This window comes from Dasypus novemcinctus, chromosome 6, assembly GCF_030445035.2.
Source record: "Dasypus novemcinctus isolate mDasNov1 chromosome 6, mDasNov1.1.hap2, whole genome shotgun sequence".
Lineage (NCBI taxonomy): Eukaryota > Metazoa > Chordata > Mammalia > Cingulata > Dasypodidae > Dasypus > Dasypus novemcinctus.
Window position 1 is genome coordinate 109537028 of NC_080678.1, and position 15185 is coordinate 109552212.

General features: G+C 47.5%; 1 long non-coding RNA gene across 1 annotated transcript; it reads right to left on the bottom strand.

The window, feature by feature from the left end:
* Positions 1-2135: 2135 nt before the first annotated feature.
* On the bottom strand, positions 2136-14732 carry LOC139439241 (uncharacterized). The gene is made up of 2 exons (XR_011649084.1): positions 14573-14732; positions 2136-3656 (listed from the first exon to the last, which is right to left on the bottom strand). It is a non-coding gene; the product is annotated as an uncharacterized lncRNA (long non-coding RNA).
* Positions 14733-15185: the final 453 nt, after the last annotated feature.

Below are 15185 nucleotides of genomic sequence, written 5' to 3' on the forward strand. Positions count from 1 at the left end.
CCATTGCTAGGCAGGCTGCAATTTCTTTCATGCTGGGCGGCTCTCCTTATGGGGCACACTCCTTGCATGTGATACTCCCCTATGCGGGGACACCCCTGTTTGGCAGGGCACTCCTTGTGCGCATCAGCACTGCACATGGGCCAGCTCCACACGGGTCAAGGAGGCCCGGGGTTTGAACTGCGGACCTCCCATGTGGTAGACAGATGCCCTAACCACTGGGCCAAGTCCGCCACCTGATGTGTCACTCTTAAGTGATGAGGATCACATGCTCATTTTTCAGTACTCTACAATAGCAGCATTTTAATCACTTCATAATATTCCTTTGAGTGCTTGTGCTAGAGTAATTTTATTTTTAATGTTCTGCATTCAGTTAACTTAATACCTTCAAATAAATGTTATTATGAATACCAAGTTATCTTAATCAAATAAGACTGGTCTTCCTAGCAGGTGTAGGTCACGTGATTTAATAATGACTTGTTCTCAATTGCATGGCCCCTTAGGGGGAATGCAGGCACTGAACAGCAGGGTTGAAGGCTGGCCCTGCCTGCCTCCCTGTTGCAGGTACTCTGTGTTCTGGGGAGGCAGGTGGGAAAAAATCTGCAGGGAAAGGGAGAGAAGAGTCAAAGTCCCAGCTTTTGTTTGTTTGTTTGTTTGTTTGTTTGTTTTGGTTTTTTAATGATTTATTTATTTATTTCTCTCGCCTTCCCCCCTGCCCCAGTTGTCTGCTCTCTGTGTCTATTTGCTGCATGTTTTCCTTTGTCTGCTTCTGTTGTTGTCAGCAGCACGGGAATTTGTGTCTCTTTTTCTTGTGTCATCTTGCTGGCCTCAGGTCTCTGTGTATGCAGCGCCATTCCTGGGCAGGCTGAACTTTCTTTCGCATTGGGCAGCTCTCCTTACGGGGTGCACTCCTTGCACATGGGGCTCCCCTACATGGGAGACACCCCTGTGTGGCACGGCACTCCTTGTGTGCATCAGCACTGTGCATGGGCCAGCTCCACATGGGTCAAGGAGGCCCGGGGTTTGAACTGTGGAACTCCCATGTAAGGTCCCAGCTTTTAACCCTACCTCATTCTTTCCTGGTCACAAGTTGTGTCTGTGTTTCTCCCATGGACCCCGAGCCCCTCCCCTGACCCCTCTCGCCCCTTGAGTTTCCTCCCACCTGACGGCCCCTTGTTCCTCTTGTCAGGTGACCTGATTTCAAGTGCCTGTGGCTTTTGCTGAGATGCTTATCCATGAACTAGACAAAGCAGTTGTCTTGGTTTGCCAAAGGCTGCCGATGCAAAGCACCAGAAATGGGTTGACTTTTATAATGAGAATTTTATTTAAGGCAAAACCTTCAGTTTCAAGGCCATGAAATGTTCAAATCAAGGCATCAGCAGAGATGCCTTCTCAGGTCCAGCCATGTGGTGGAGCTGCTGCTGACCCTGCAGAGGCCTCTGCCTCCCCTCTCCTGGAGCTCAGCTCTGGGCAGCCAGCCACAGGGCTTGTCTCTTGCCAGCCTCCTCTCTCAGCCTCAGCTGCACCACCTTCTTCCTGGGTTCAGCTGTGGGCTCTCAGGCAGATGGCTCATCTTCTCAGCCTTGAGCTGCTCTGTGGGCCAAGCCTCTTGAGGGCTTCCTGCTTAAGTGATCCCTCATCTCTCACACAGCTGGGTCAGATGTGGCAGAGTTCCCTTTTCTTTGTGTTTCTCTCTGTGCCTCCATTTTTATCAGACCCCGCAAGAGGGCAGAGACTCAACCTGAGTCACGCCTCACTGATGTAGTCCTATCAAAGGGCCTCACACCCACAGGAATTAGTTCTCTTTTTGGGATTTGTAAAAGAACTTCAAACTGTCACAGCCGTTCCTGCTCTTTTAGCTCTCAGGTAAGGAACCTGCACTCCTGAGTGAGCTGGGAGAGGAGTGACTGTGAAGTGCTCCATGCCAGGGCACCCTTGATCTGAGTGACCTTCTGCTTTTTAGCTCTAGGTAGGGCTACTGGGTGGCTGTGAGGGAATCCCTCAGGAATTGTGAGTGACAATTCAGACACTGCAGAATGTTTATGAATCTAATTCAATCTATCTCCAGCTTCCCTTAAGTGAGACCACATTTTAAGTGGATCAGTACTTCAGTGACACAGATAGAAACTTGACCCATATTTGTTTACCAAAGCAAGCTTATGTAGATAGCCTGCATTTTAATATTAAGCTTGATTCTTTACATTTTACCAGCAGGATTAGTAAACAAAGTGAAATAGAAATTTGACTAATTGATCATTAACTCCTACATATATTTTTTCGAAAACCATTTACAGGAAATAAGTAGACAATAAAGCCCTCTTTACATCACTTTTATGCATAGCTAAAGAATATAACTCACCAGAACTGATATTTTATCAAACAAAAATCAATGTTTATTGTTGAGTTTAAAAAGTGATTGTGATGCTTGTAAAGCTGTTGGGTTAGGTATCCATTTTGCAGCAAATTGACTCTACATCTGATGACTGCATCAGGCTTCTACGTATCTAGTACTTGGCAGTGGATGTTGTAAAGACGTAAAGGTCCAAGTGGGCTCAGGTCAATATGTTGCCTGTTGTCCCTCTAAGACATTTATCATGAAAACCTGCTTTTCAGATCTGAGGGGGGAAAGTAAGAGGAGGTCATTCTGTCTGTCCCGTGGTTCAGAGTTGTGATGTTCTTGAGAACTCACATCCATTTCCAAAGATTCAGGGCCAAATTTGAAAATGTGGTAATCTAGAATCTATGCATTTCATTTATAAAGTTAAGCATTATTTTAGTGTAAGAGACAAGACTTTTACACTATAAGTCCCAGGTACCATGTCAGCAGCTTCCTCAGAACTCATTGTATTTGATTTATTATCTTATCTATAAATAATGATGAGGGAGGAGTGGGATGAGGGGGGTGGGGAGTATATGGGAACCTCACATTTTTTTAATGTAACATTAAAAAATATATAGAAGTCATAGGAAAATAAATAGTTCTATCTGATAGCTTAAGGAAGTAATTATAGTTAACTTATAAAACACAGTTTTTAAAAATTCAAATAAGTAGCATTTGTATTATTATAAGCCAGCATTTGAATATACTTAAAACACATAAATACATTGGATATTGATTTTGTTAACAGATTTCAGAAGGTTTATAAAATAACATCTTTGTCTTCTATTCCTCATGAAATATCAAAATAGATGAAATAACATCCAGAATTTGGGTTCTAAAAGGCACGAGGTCTCCTTGAAAAAGTCAGTCGTGGAAGCTCATTGGAGCATCAACTGTCTGGAGTTTATTTGAGGTTACGTAGGCAGGATTGATGGAATCTGTGGAATCATAGACGTCCAATCACATGTTAAACTCAGTCTGCAAACCCCTTCCTTCCCAGAGGTCAGGGAAGTGGGCTGATACAGTGTGACTTGTTGCCCCCATCCCCTAATCACAGCTGGTCTTTCTGGTGAGGCCCCTACCCACCATCTCATTAGCTCTTGCCTGGTCCAGGCCCACCACGAAGGAAAGCTGCTCCTGTAATGGGAAGTTCCAAAGACACTGATTCCTGCTTCCCCAGGAACTGGGGACAAAGGCCAGCCAAGTTTTCCATTATGCTACAGGCTCCTCACCGGCAGCATTAGGATCCTTGTGGGGTCTCCGTCGTTCAGATTTGGAACTGTTTGAGCAAAAGAACACTGACTGCAGTGGATTTTATATGAATCATTCATCCACCAACATCTTATAAGAAAAGAGAAAGAGAGAGAAAAGGAGGAGAGGGAGCTTTCTAAACAGCAGAACATAATAAGGGACACCATCTAAAAGAAGGCAAATACTAGAAAATCCACATTTTTTTAAATGCAATGTGATCATTCAGGCAAGGATCATACATGGGTGCTAAAGTTACTGCATGAATTATTCTTCTGAAACAAGGGTATTACTGTGAGCTCAGGTAATCAGACCACAATTTACTAAATAGTTGCAAAAATAAATTAACCAAGGGGTCAAACCTCCTACATGATAGGCAGAAGCTTAAACATGGGCTACATATGAGCTGTTATTACTGATTTTGCCCCAACAGTGCTATTCTCAGTATTCTGGAGTTCTGTATTTTTGGAAGAAGCACAATGAATTTAAGGTCAAGATTCATGGCGTACAGCTTCTTTTCAAATTATTCAACAAGGACTACCAATGACATGTGTGCATGTGTGCACGTGTGTGTGCCTGTATCTGTGTGTGACTGTGGAGGTCTGAGTGTGCATGTGTGTGTGCACATGTGTGATTTTTGGTAAATGCTGTACAGGTGTTTGTGGTCTATTTAGTCAGCTGTCAGTCTAGAAATAAACCAGGGTGCAAAGCAGAAAAAGTGTAAATTGCAACTTGGGGAGCATAGATTCAGGGGGGAACCCAAATTTTATCCTGCTTTGGTCTTTCAGGCAAGGGTTTTTAAAGAAAAGGAAGACTTGCTTGAAGTTGGTGGAGACCTGGTGTGCTCCAGGTGTCCTTCAGGTTGGCTGAGTCCTTTATCTAGGGTTTGCTTTTGGTGCCCGGATGTTCTTAGGGTGTTGGGGAATGCAGGTGTTGAGGCTTTGCACACTTTCGCAGTTTGTGATATCTGGCTGAGACCTGCTTAAGAGTAATCTTCCAATTCCATTTTAAGTCTCTTAGCCATAGTAAATTTTCTTTTTACACACTCATATATCGATTAAATTTTTTTCTCAAAAATTATGGGGGAAAGAGATGAACAACTTTCTCTCAGATAAACAAACCAACAGGAAGTACTCCCCATCTATGCTGCTTCCGTTAAAGCCACAGTAAGGGGGGCAGGCAAGAAGCTCATTGTACTGCTCAGTGCCACCATCCCTCCAAACAGAAGCACAATTTCCAGAATGTGTCATCAGCCTCTGTAGCAGTTTGATATAGTTATGAATTCCAAAAATAGATATTGGAGTATGTTTGTAAACTGGTCTGTACCTGAGCATGATTCAATTATGATTAAGGCTTTGATTGGGTCACATCAGTAGGGTGTTGAGTTCCTGCCCCTTAGTGGGTGGGGACTCACATATAAGACACAGCAAAGGACAGAATTGAGGGGTTTTGCTGTTGGAGTTTGATGCTGAAGCCTTAAGTTGGAGCCCCAGGAAGTAAGCTCACAGAGGAAAGAGAAGCCAGCCCTGGGAAGAGGACCTGAGCCAGGAGAAGAACACAGAGGAGTAGAGATGGCTCCTTAGACATGGCAGAAATCCAGGGAGAGAGATGGAGCTGTTCACCTGATAGTCTACAGCTGACCTTGTGGAGAGAGGCAAAGCCTAGAGACCCTCATAGTCTTCAGATGACCTTGTGGAAGAAACAGGACCTGAGCACAGAGAGAAGCAAGACCTGAGAAGAGAGGAACCCAGGAAGCCTGAACCCTGGCAGACATTGGCAGCCATCTTGCTCCAACTCGTGGCAAAAGACTTTGGTGAAGGAAGTAACTTATGCTTTATGGCCTGGAACTGTAAGCTCCTACCCCAAATAAATACCCTTTATAAAAGCCAACAGACTTCTGGTATTTTGCTTCAGCTCCCCTTTGGCTGACTAGTACAGCCTCCCAGGACAGAGTTAATCCATCCTTCCTGTGAGGTTTAAAAGCTTCCTGACTTCCAAGTAAAACCTGAGTGCGATAACAACTCTGAGTCTACGCCTCGGTCTTGGCAGCTGCTAACTGTACTTGAGCTCTTCCTGGATGCCTCGGATGCTACACCCAGTGCAGCCTGTCCGTGACCGTCTGCCGCGAGACGGGCGGCAGCAGCTCCCAGAGCGGCCCCAGAGCAGGTGGCTGGGTACCGATGGCCCACATCGACCCCCAGTTTCTGTGCCACCTCGGGAGGGAGGTGCTCCCCTCCCCACTTACAGATGCAGAAACTGAGGCTTGCGGCTGCACAATTCGTCATGCCCTCAGGGCCAAACGGCTCCTGGGGGAACATTCTAGAAGATGAACCCTTCGTCTCTTCACACATGTGCATGTGCAGCCTCATCCCCTTGGGGCTGTGGGGAAGGCTCTTTGCCTGTCCTCCTGCTTGCTGGCCCGTGGGCACCCCGTGCCCCTGGGTGGCTGTGAAGTCCAGCTGGGCTGCTCCTGGGTGAAGGCAAGGAGGAGCGCCTCTCCATGCACTCGCTGATCTCCTCGTTACCACACAGGTCTCTTTCTTCGACAGCCAGTGCAGCCAGACTGTACACATGTGACCAAAGCTAAACGCACTTGAAAGGGAAGTGGCCCCATTTGAGTAACATGAAGGCTGTCAGGAGGAAACTCCCAGGCCCAGTGCTACTCTAGGCCTTGTTCTTATTGCAGATGTATAGGCTCAAAAGCATAGCCATTAGTATCAGGAACCCACTGTACTGACCCCACTCAGCTAACATGGAGTTGAAGAAGGGCAACCACCACACCATGGAGCCTAGAGTGTCTACAACTGAAAGCAGGAGGAGTGCATCCAGTATCCATGTGGAATCTATGTCTCCACTTGACATAGATGTGCAATGGACACAACCAATCCAATGTCCACAGAGAAAATGTGGAATGGGTGTGGGAAGGGTAGCCATGGTGGCTGCTGGGTTTGGGGAAGGGGAGGAAGAGATGAGATGTGGAGGCATTTTCAGGACATTGAGTTGTCCTGGGTGGTGCTTCATGGACAATTACAGGACATTGTAGATCCCCCCAGGGCCCACTGGATGGATGGGAGAGTGTGGGCTATGATGTGGACCATTGACTATGGGGTTCAGTGATGTTCAGAGATGTACTTACTGGGTGCAATGGATGTCTCACGATGATGGGAGAGAGTGTTGCTGTGGGGGGAGTGGGGGGTGGGGGTGGTGGGGTTGATTGGGACCTCATATTTTTTGAATGTAATTTGTAAAAATAAATAATTTTAATATAAAAAAAAAAAGGGAAGTGGCCCCAAGAGTAACTTTTTGTCTCCAACATCTTTAGATGTTGAAGGTCGAGTTAAGTAGGAGAGTTACGGGGTCTTTGCTTTCTGTGCATAAACTACCTGCGCTTGACTGGAAGGCTTTCCACTGAGGCATGTGGGTGGGTGGCGGCCAGCCCAGCCTTCCCAGCCGCTCCCCCCGCCAGGGGGACACGGTGAGGATGGCAAGGCATGGTGCTTCCTGGGCCAGCATATGGGCTTCTGACCTGCTGGAAAGGGCCAGAAGGGGATGAGTGGATTTCTCATCCAAGGAACTTAAAAATCTCCTTATTTCCAAGATAAGAAAGATGCTGTGAATATTGGAAAGATTTGTTGATTTAGGTTCTTTTACTAAAATGCAAACTTAAATTTCTTGGGGGAACTATTGGACCATTATTTGAGTTTTTGAAAAGGGCTTTGAGTGCTCTGAAAGAGTCTTTGTTCCGTGAACGCAAGAATGGATGCAGTATCAATAGATGTGGCAGTAATTAGTGGAAAGCGCAGTCCCCAGTGCACAGGGAGAGGATTTGACCCAAGACAGGACAATTGTAGTGACAATCAGAATGGCATTTTGTTTGGAATTTTAATGTTAAATCAATGCTATTTTAATGGAGCTTCTTGTATTGCATCCTTGGGAAAATAAATGATAGCTAACATAAAGAGAAAACCGCAGAGTAGCAGACACCAGAGCAGTATTCCTGTAGAATTCATTTTCCTGCTTTTGGCTGAACCTGAACAGAATTTAAATCTTCATTATCTTCACTGAACTATTTTCAAAATTTAGTTTAAAATGAATTATTTACACCAGAAGTGACATAGTTGAAAGTTGTCACCTCACATAGTCTTCTGCACCATTTGGAATCCCTCTAAGAATCTGAATTCAGGGCTTGTGGGGTCCCTGCCTTGTGCACAGGCTCCTGGCTGGGGTGCGTGGAGGCCTGGCAGTGCCGATGAGCAGCGATGTGGCGGGGGGCACTTCCCTAGGCCAGGAAGTGGGCGCAGTGACATGGCAGGGGCTCCACAGAGAGCTCTCCATGCCCGGTGTGGTGGTCCCTGACACTTCATGGAAGACTCCCTGAGCACAGTCTGGTGTGAAGATTCTGGGGGTACAGATCTTGTGGGGGCTAAGCTAACCAGCCCCAGTGAGGACTAGGGTGTGAAGAAATGGGGCGTGCATTGTGGACTCGGCTCAGGCGAGATCCCTTGTGGGAAGAGCTGGAGAGGAGCCCTCAGGGAGCAAGAGCGGCCTGGTGAGGGGGGTGGCCTGGGCCCAGAGCCCTGCAGGTGCCCGCCGGGTAAGAGTGGAGTGGCTGCGAGCTGGGCCGTGGCAGGCCTCCCAGAGGCTTGCAGGCTGGGGTTCAGTGTCGGCCTCCCAGAGGCCTGTGAGCTCTGGCCAGGGCGGGTCTCCCAGAGGCCTGGGAGTTGGGGTTCAGTGTTGGCCTCCTACAGCCCTGTGAGTTGGGATTCAGGGTGGCCCTCCTAGAGACCTGTAAGCTGGGGTTGAGGTTGGCCTCCTTTTGGGTTTCAGGGTCACCCTCCCACAGGCCTGCGAGTTGGGGCTGGGGTTGCCCTCCCAGAGGCCTGCAAACAGGGGTTAGGGTCGGCCTCCTTGTTGGGTTTTGGGGTCACCCTCCCAGTGGCCTGTGAACTGGGGTTGGGGTCGGCCTCCTTGGGGTTCAGGATCAGCCTCCTCACTGAGGGAGGAGGAGGCGCCACAGCAGGGCCCGGTGGGGATGGGGGTGGGGATGGGCAGCCCAGGGGCCAGGCTGTCTCCAGCCTTCAGGCCACTCACTGGGGGGACCCAGGCAAACCGCCTGCTAGGGGTGAGTGCCCTGCAGAGAGAGGGGCTGGGTGGGGATGGGCTGCAGAGTGAGAGGGACGTGACCTTGAGCACTAATGCCCTGACGCACTCGCACACATGTACATACACATATGCACACACTCACATACTCATACATGTGTGAACCCACTTCATACACGTGTACATGCACTCACTGATGTGTGCACTCACTGTACACACTCAGACTCACACATGTGTGCACACTCATACGTGTGTGTACATACTCCATACCCATACTCATACACGTGTACTCATGCCACACTCGTATGTGTGTACACGTGTGTGCAGAAACTCATATGTGCACATTTCCTTTCTTTAACACTCATGTACATGTTCACAAGCCACATTAACTCACTCACATTTCCACATATACTCGTGCATTCTCACATTCATGCACATACTTCAAAATCACACACTCACACACATGCATACATTCACATACTCATGCAGAATTCATATAAGTACATGTTTAAGCATGCACACCCATACACACTTGCACACACACCCTAAAGCTCACATTTAAAATGGAAACCGAGGTCAAGTCACAAAGCCTTTCCTTGCTCTTTTGGGGAACCTACCCACCCTAGACTGTGGAGGCCCCTGACCCATCTGCAGCAGTCAGTACATTACCCCATTCACATGTGCACACACACAGCATGGCCTTGGTAGCAGGCTGACACACACACAGCGTGGCCTCAGTAGCAGGCTCACACACACAGTATGGCCTCAGCAGCAGGTTCACACAAACGTATACACAGTGTGGCCTCAGCAGCAGGCTGCCAGGCAGTGTTCACATCACCTGGGGTCCAGCCAGACCTGAATCTCAGTGGACCTCAGAAAATCTTATCATCAACCTGGGTTTAGTGCCCACATCTGCAAATCGAGGGTGTTCAATTCACATTTTCCAAGGGCCTGATAGCAGTCATATTCTAGAATCTTTCATTCTTTTTATTGATCCCTTTGACATTATCATTGCACTTGCCCTCTTTGTGGACCTTTAGGGTGATGTTATTACGTGGAGATTAGGTGTAAAGTTTATGTGGAGGGCGCTTTATAAGAGCAAGCTTTGCAGAAGGCACTGCTGTTCACAGCAGTCAATGATGCTATAAAATTCAATCCTGCCTTGAGATAAGGAGAATTCTGGCAAATATGGGCAGATTCATGGAGGAGAGAGGTTATCAAAACAGCCCTCTTACAGGTTCCAAGGTTTTCTGATGGGGCCAGGCTTTCATAGTTAGAAAGTGTATTAGGCAGTCAAACGGGATCTGATGCAAAGTACCAGAATTCCATTGGGTTTCATTTATTTGGGGTAGAAGCTTACAGTTACCAGGCCCTAAAGAGTCCAACTCAAGGTACCATAAGAGGTAATTTCTCACCTCATCAGTGGCCACGTGTAGGAGCAAGATGGCGGGTGATGTCTGCGAGGGTTCAGCCTTCCTCTTTCCTCTTAAGGCACCACGGTCCCAGCTGCTTCCTTTCTTAGCTCTAGGCTGGCATAAGGCTTGTCTCTCTCCTGGGGCTTATTTCTCTCCTGGCTTAGCTGTTCTGTTCTCTCTACAAGGTCAACTATAAATTATCAGGCAAATGACTCGTTTCTCTTCCCGGCTCCTCTGCCATATGTAATAGAGCTTCTCTCAAAGTCTTAATCATAATTTAATCAAGCAAAAGTGAAACCTCTGAAGTTAATACAATCTAATAGGTCCAGAGGAACAGACCAGTTTACGAAATCCAGTATCTCTTTTTGGAACACATGAGCGATATCAAACTGCTACAGATAGTAAGGCTGACCTTGCTCATTGGCTTGGGAAATGCCAAGGAAGCTTGACTTCTTGAGATGGGGTAGGGGGAGAGGTGCATCCTGGGTTAGACCTTGCAGGGGAGCAGAGGAGAGGATGTAAGGAGAGGAGAAGGGTGGGCCAGGAGTGCAGGAGGTAGGAAAAAAAAAATGAAGGGGATGCATTAACCAGGGTTCTCTAGGCAAACAGAGAATGTCAGCAAATAGTATGAGATTTTATAAAATTGTCTTCTTTGACCAGGGGTATGCACAAGTCCAAATTCCGCAGGGCAGGCTGCAAACCAGGGGCTCTGATGAAGGTCCATGATGAGTTTCTAGGAGATGCTGGCTCTCTGAAATAAAGATGGGGATTCTCTCTCCCTGAATGCTGAAATCACTTCCCCTTTTAAGGCTTTCAGCTGATTGGATGAGACACCACTCATTGCTGACAACAGTCTTCTTAGTTGTTATAGATATAATAAGCCATTTATACAATCAACTCACTGATGACTAAAGTCCATAATTGTCCTTGTATCACAATTAGCCCAGTGTTTGCTTGAACAAACAACTGGGCACAATTACCAGGACAAGTTGACACATTCGCTTAACCAATACAGTTAAGCTTGTCAACTTGGCAGCCATACACATCACCTTAAACAATATTTAGCCTCTAAATAAAAATAATAACAGATATATATATATATCTATATATCTTATATTTCTGCCTAACAATGTTCACCTTTCCTGTGTACAACCAGAAATGCACTAATTTCCTCCAGAATAGGGTGCAAGGCCTTGGATAACATTCACTCTTAAACTTGTCATCCTGAAATACTATGGCATGAAACTAATACAACTCATATCATAAGATAAGGGAAAATGTTAGGGGAAAAAAAACAAATATTTTCATTTTATGTACATATACAAACACGTTCATAAGAAACCAAGGAAGAAATATTCATGACCATTACAGTCCTTGCTTCTGTAACTGATGCCATGGTTTAAATTCATATTTATCACTTCCTTCTTCAACTCCCCGTTCCATGTTCCCTTTACTCTTACCAAGCACCTCTGTTGGTTTTGGTTCTCTACCTGGTGGGGTGACCCAAACCTTCATTCCTCATGTTTCTGGGCCATTGGCAGTTCTGCCTGGACTGGGCTGTTGCAATTTTCCATTGACTTTAATCACAGGTAATGGTAGTGCTAAGAGATATCATAGGTGATCTCCTCTATTGCAGGCAAACTCTTCTTTACCTCCATTGTGTAGATGTAGTCCTATTTCCCCTTGATAGTCAGGATCAATTACCCCAGCCTGAACAGTAATTCTGTTCTTTGCCTGTTGATTTAGAGGCACAAGAGCCCAAAAAGGACAGGTGACAGTCTTAGCTTCCAATTAAATGGAATCATTGCTCTGTTCCCTGGTGGAAGTACTCCTCCTTTTGGAACTAAAACCTGTAGACCAGCAGAGTTTAAGGTTGCAGAGACAGGAAGCAAGAGTTTTCCTAGTGTGTCACTAGAGGCAATGGTGAGTGGTGCCCCTCCCATTTCCACCCCTTGATTCCTGAATCCATGAATCCTGGCTATGGGAGAAACAGCACCATAGAGTGGATGCTGATTTAGAGCATACACAGCCTCCTGGAGAACATCACCCCAGCCCTGCAAGGTATTGCCACCTAGATGGTGCCTTAAATGAGTCTTCAAAAAGGCATCCACTGTTCTATCAAGACAGCTGCTTCAGGGTGATGGAGAACATGGTAAGACCAGTGAATTCCATGGGAATGTGCCCATTTCTGCATAGCATTTGCTCTGAAATGGGTTCCTTGATCAGAAGCAAGACTGTGTGGAATACCATGGTGGTGGATAAGATATTCTGTGAGTCTGCGGATGGTAGTTTTAGAAGAAGCATTGCATGCAAGGAAGACATCTGGAGTATGTGTCTCTTCCACTTAGAACAAATTGCTGCCTCTTCCACAATTGAAGTGGCCCAATGTAATCAACCTGTCATCAAGTAGCAGGCTCAGCACCTCAAGGAAGGGTCCCATATCAGGGGCTGAGTGTGGGTCTCTGCTGCTGGCAGATTGGGCACTCAGCAGTGGTGGTAGCCAGGTCTTTGTTGAGAGGAAGTCCATGTTGCTGAGCCAGTGCATAACCTCCATCTCTACCACATGGCCACTTTGTTCATGAGCCCATTGGGCAATGACAGGATTGGCTGGGGAAAGAGACTGACTGTTTTCCTTTATCCACTTGATTATTAAAAACTTTCTCTGCTGAAGTCACTCTCCAGTGAGCATTCACATAGGACACAAATATTTTCATGTTTTTGCCTATTCAGAAAGTTCTATCCACATACCTTCCCCAGACCTCTTTTGTCACCAATTTTCCAATCATGTTCCTTCCAAGTCCTTGACCACCCAGCCAAAGCATTGGCAACAACCCATGAATCAGTTGGCAAACACACATTGTGCCATTTCTCCTTCCAAGCCAAATGTGCACTGCTTGAAGTCTGCCCACTGTGAGAATTTGCCCTCACCACTGTCCTTCAGGGATGTCCCAGAAAAAGGTTGTAGTCCTGCAGCTGACCACTTTCAGGTGGTTCCTGTGTATCATGCAGAACCATCTGTAAACCAGGCCTGAGTTTTCCCTTCCTCAGTCAACTGATTGTAAAAGACTCCCCAAGAGGCCATAGCTGTGGGCTGGGAAAAAGAAGGTAACATGGCAGGGGTGGTGACCATGGGCATTGGGTGAAATAAAGGGTTTGGGGGAGACAATTTCTAAGTCTTGACTCTACATCTAGTGTTTGATGGTGTGCTGCTTACTAAGACATCCACCGTCACCCCGCCACTTTTCCTCCTTAGAGATTACCCAGCCATTTGTGTCACTAGTAAAATCTTGTCTTCTTCCCATTAAGTTATAAGGCCCTGCAAGTTGTTTAGGACAGTAACTACAGGTGGTGATTGGTATTTACAGAAATTAAAGCAAATTGAAGAAACTTTCCTTGTATTCGGTTGTGTTCTTAATGCTTGATAAATGTAGCTATCAATTCCTAATTTTTGTGGTAAAGTTGCCTTATATAGAATTAAATTGCTTTCTTTTATAGCACAGCAGCCTTAATCAGGATGAAATAAAAGATAACCACATCAAGGCTATCATAGTCAAACTCTGAAAGCCAAAGAGAAAGAGAAAATCTTAACAACAGACAGAGGAAATAAAGTTATAATAAAAGCAATAAGAATTATGGCTGATTTCTTATCAGAAACAATAGAAGCACAAAGACTATGGAATGGTATCTTAACAATGCTGAAAAATGCTAATTTAGATCTCCATATATACGTCTCAAATAGATTGTTTTGGGACAAATTTCCAGCACTGCCACTGCCCCCGGGGGCAGCCTCGCCTCCTACCCAGGCCTCCTGGCTTTTCCCCGTGGGCGCTGCGGGAGACTCCCGTTGCCCCTTCCTTCCCGGGTGAGAGGTCTGCCCGGCAGTCCTGCCTGGGGGCAGCTGGCCCTGCAGAGGGGCAGCTGGAGGGCATCAGACAGCGCTCTGGGGGCCTTTAACGGGGAGGCTCCTGGGGAGGTGATGGGCCGGTGGTGACGCTGTCCCCTGCAGCAGAGGCAAATGTTCTCAGCTAACACTGGATTTGGGAAAACTCAAGGCTCTTGAAACATGCAACTTTGGCTTGAGAAAACTGTACACATTTTCACTTAAGCCCAACTCTGCCAGTCGCTTTTCAGCTCCTGGGAACGAATGCCGTCTACACTGGCATCCGCCCTGCTGCCCCGTTCAGGAAGAGTTTTCCATAACGAGGCGTTTCATGATGAGCTCACAACAATCCCAGGCTTTTTCTCCAACAGCAGGATCTGCCGGTAAATAGCCATAACAATAAGAGCAGCGAGCCTCTTGCTCAGCAGGTCTCAGGGCGAGCCACGACTGTGACTGTGCGGCGCTCAGCGTACGAGCACGTCCTTTCGGAGCCATTTCTCAAGACAGAGTATTTTTAAAAAAGGGACTTCTTAGTGGGGGAGAATCACACACCTGTGTGCACAGTCAGCGTGGCGTCCTTGCAGACAGAGCGCAGGCTCCCCGGCGAGGAGGCGGCCCTGCGAGGCCGGCGGCTGTCCTCTCCGCAGACCCCACCAGCCCAGGGGCCCTGACCGGGAGGAGGGCCTGGAGGGGGGCTGCTGACACGCGGCGTTTCACCCACGTCACTTCCGTTGTTATTTCCAGACCTCGACAGGAAGTAGGACAGGTGCGGCACCTTTACTGTACAGGTGGGAAACCAAGCAGGTGGAACCGCACCCCAGCACTGTGCCTCGGTGGGACGTCGGGGCCAGGCCTCGGGCGTCTGACCCCAAGGTCACAGCTCACCCCAGCCACCCCAAGGGGGTGGCCCAGGGCTGCCCTTGCTGCAGGGAAAGGAGCTGCCACGCCGTGGGCGGGGGCGCAGGGAATTCAGCCTTGAGGTCTGAGCCTTTCATGACATGCTTTGGCCTAAGCAAGGCTGGGGTGGCTCTCAAAGGTGCAAACTAGAGAAGACCCCACCCCACCCCCCGCAGGGGCTCCTCCAGGCAGCTCCGAAGGCTCAGGAGCAACCGTCCATTTCCCCTCCCCTGAGAAGGGGGCGAGGAGGGGTCCCCGGGTGCGGAAC